At 44.0% G+C, this 3,629-nt stretch overlaps 1 long non-coding RNA gene across 1 annotated transcript; it reads left to right on the forward strand.

Moving 5' to 3' along the window:
* The first annotated feature begins 649 nt into the window (after positions 1 to 649).
* LOC149450818 (uncharacterized) lies at positions 650 to 2,936 on the forward strand. The gene is made up of 2 exons (XR_016315196.1): positions 650 to 780; positions 2,592 to 2,936. It is a non-coding gene; the product is annotated as an uncharacterized LOC149450818 (long non-coding RNA).
* The last annotated feature ends 693 nt before the right edge of the window (positions 2,937 to 3,629 follow it).

Below are 3,629 nucleotides of genomic sequence, written 5' to 3' on the forward strand. Positions count from 1 at the left end.
AAGAAACAGGAGCAATGCTGGAGGCAATTTACAGCCCACACAGTAGCATATGTATTGATGTTGAATATACAGGATGTACTTTGCTAAAGAACATTACCTTTTGTTATAGGTAAAGTTCCACTTTAAATGTTTGTACAGGTGTTTTTGTGCATTTTTTTCTTGAGTGTTTTTTTTTAATTATTTTTATCCACTGGAAAACTAGTTACTAGGGGAAAAAAACACATTATATGCGTGTTATTCAGGCATTCCCATTGAAGTCTGTTGGGACCAAAATCGATTGAAGCTTGTAGCTTAAAAGAAGCTTTTGTACTTTTTCTAGCTTCAAGCAACACTACTCTCAGTGTGAATGAGGCCTCTGAGTTTAAAGTGTTACTAAACCCAGGACCCTGCATTCACTATATCTGGTCTCCCACAGTACACACAACATGGAAATGCAATTATTTTAGTAAATATAAACTGCTAAATACCTTTTCTCATCAGCAGTTACTGTAGAGCAGTCTTGTGACTTCAGCAGAACACTGGTTAAAGCTTGTAGGAGGAGTTTTCTTTCCACTCTAGGAAGATGCAGAACCCCTGACCTCTGTCTGGACTGTGCTGATTTGCCCTGTGCTGATCACATGCACTCTCCCAAGAAAAAAAAACCACTTCAAACTGAGCATGTGCATGTGACTACAGATTCAGTCTCTATCAGGTGGTCATTTCAGCAAGAGGAGGGACAGAGAAGAAAGGATCAAACAGCCTTTTTACACAATGCAGAGGTCTAACCCCTTAGGTTCCACAGTGAGTATAACAAGCATGCTTTACTGCATATACAGACTGATTTTACTGTTGTGGGTTTAGTAACACTTTAAATACAGTCTTCAAATGTGAACAATGCCTGCTGAGTGAACCTATTGGGCACACCTCCATGGGAACAGATCTTCCCATAAAATTCTTACAGCCAGCCCTTCTGCATCATATGCACGTGGCGGGGCTTTCCCTGTAATCAAATACTGGCTGAGCCTGTCACTAAAACTCCACCCAGTGAGTGAGGAGGATATGTCACACGCAGCTTCCACTCCTCGTAGCTTCCACTCCTCATCTCTTTGTCCTATTCAGAAAGTTTGTTGCCCCAGAAGTGCTGTAACTGAATACAGCCACTGTTTGCTGTATAATCTGCTTCCTCCAGGTGTTTGCAGTTCATTGCAGTTTTTTGTTTTCTGCCATGGGTTACTTAACTCAGGATTTGATATAAATGTCATATGTTTAGACACCAGCAGAGGGAAGACTGGATCAGGAATTAGATCTGCAGCCAGGAACTGTTTGTGACTTGTCATAAGGAAAAGATAAGGGTTGGGGTTTTGAGCAACTTCTTAGCGACATTAAGTAAATTACGCTGTAAGACCGGTCTCTTCCGGGAACAACAATTACATGACAAATGTTTGAGTCAATGCTTTAGCTGCTGGGCGGAGAGAACACAGTTACTGGGACATACTGCTAGTGTTTCTGTGGAGTTTTATGTTCTAAAATGTGACTTTTTGACAATATGAAATATGACAAATGAAAGTAGGATTTACAGGCTAACTGAAGTATGCCCAGTTATTGAATTATCGGTACTTTTTCCAATAGACAAAAACCGAGAAAAGTGACCACAGCAAAAACACCAAGTTGCCCCTTGAGTCTACTTGCTTTTTTTTTTTGTTTAAATACTTTTTTTTGTTTTGTTTTTGTTAACTTTTTTTGTCTGAGTATAGATCTATGTTTCTCCCAAGCATGTGTGAAACCACTTAATGTTGTCTGACTCACTACCTCTGCTGAATGTCTGTTTCAAGCACCAACTACTCTTTCAGTAAAATAATACTTTCTAAGATTAGTTTCCTCCTGTAAGGGCCCCATTCACACAGGCAGACTCTGCCAAGCAGATCCGCCTGCTCAGCGGGAGATCTGTCTGTTGATCCCAGGTGAGCAGGCGGATGACAGGCACAAGCAAAGCGGACACAGCCCACTGTTCTCCATGAGGCATCCAGATGTGGACGGACCACCTGTCTGTTTACATGCGACTGTCATCCTATCCACCAGACAGATGGCAAATAGATCCCCATTGTTCTGTTTTAGTGGAATGAATCGGATCGGATGCAGGACGCATGTCTGTTTACATCCACCGCTCCACAGAGAGCAATGCATGGTCCGATCTGGTCTGCCTGAAAAATGGACAGGCAGACTCGATCAGTCCGCCCGTGTGAAAGGGCCCTTAATTTGAAGTCATGTCCCCATGTTCCTGATCTTGGCTCCATATTGGAAACACTGCCCTCTTGAACCTTATTCACTTCCTTGATGTATTTAAAGGTTTCAGTCATGTCTCCGCTTTCACTTCTTTCCTCCAGACTGTACGTGCAGCTGGGGTGCGAGGACAGGGAAACATGGCGTACACGTTGCTTGTGTTCAGTGTTCCATCCATCCATCCATTCATTCATTTAGCAGTCATCTTTTATGATGTTAACGTGTACGTGCAGACAAGACTTTCTTTATTTTACAGACTACTGAAAGGTTGAAGTCTTGCAATCTGTATTCTGTTAGGGAAATTTTGCTTCACTTCCGGTGATTTATTACAGGAGCGCACTTCCGCCTTCCACGGCCAGCGCATGCTCCGAAACGCGTCGCAGTGCACCCTGGGATCTGACGTCATCACGGCCACACCACTGCTGCGTTCCAGCGTGCGTTCCATCCGGCTCTGAGGGAGGACGTGCACGCCGGCCGGCCTCACCGCTGTTCCCCTCCAGGTCCACGCTGTTCCAGCCGAGAGCTGACCTCCCCACATCGCAGTAAGATGACGGCTCTTCACCCGGGTTACCACCCCACCGTTAACTATTGTTAACCACGGTTTTTAAGCTTATGATTACTTCACACATGTGAGTGTTTCTACATTTAGACTTGAATAAAAAGACTTATTGCACTTAGAGGCGCTTCTCTCCTTTTCTCATCTACAGAGGTTGCTACAGCTTATCTGGAAGCCTTGCCCTCAGTGCCACACGGAATCCTACACTCTTCATACAGTAGCCACTAATACCACGATCACCCCATACTACTATTTCCCAGGACTTTGCAGTGTTTGCGCTGTTACAACCCTTCCTCATTTTTTCTGTACAAATTAAGTTATTGATGACAATTGTGTCCTATTTAAAGTGATATTAAAGGTAATTAAAAAAAAAAAAACAAACAGGTTATACTTACCTGCTCCGTGCAACTGATTTTGCACAGAGCAGCCCCAATACTCCTTCTTGGGTCCCCCACCAGCACTCCTGGCCCCTCCCTCCTGTCAAGTGCCCCTGGAGCAAGCTGCTGTGTGCCCATTCACACACAGAGCCATGGTTCAGCCCCACCCACCCTCCTCATTGGCTCCCATTGCTGTCTCAGCCAATGGCTCCTACTGCTGTCTCAGTCAATAAGGAGGGAGATTCCCTGGAGAGCTGAGACTCTTGTGCACATTGTTGGATCACAGTAGGGCTCAGGTAAGTATTTGGGGGCTTCTGCACACAGAAGGTGAAAAACCTTGAGCCTTTACAACCACTTTAAATTATATTATACCCTTGGTTTTTAAAGCATTTTCAACAGGTGAATAATCACTGGCATAGTATGCAGTTTTTCTATCT

Source organism: Staurois parvus, unplaced genomic scaffold, assembly GCF_062004578.1.
Source record: "Staurois parvus isolate SC_StPar_1 unplaced genomic scaffold, SC_StPar_1.0 ptg000562l, whole genome shotgun sequence".
Lineage (NCBI taxonomy): Eukaryota > Metazoa > Chordata > Amphibia > Anura > Ranidae > Staurois > Staurois parvus.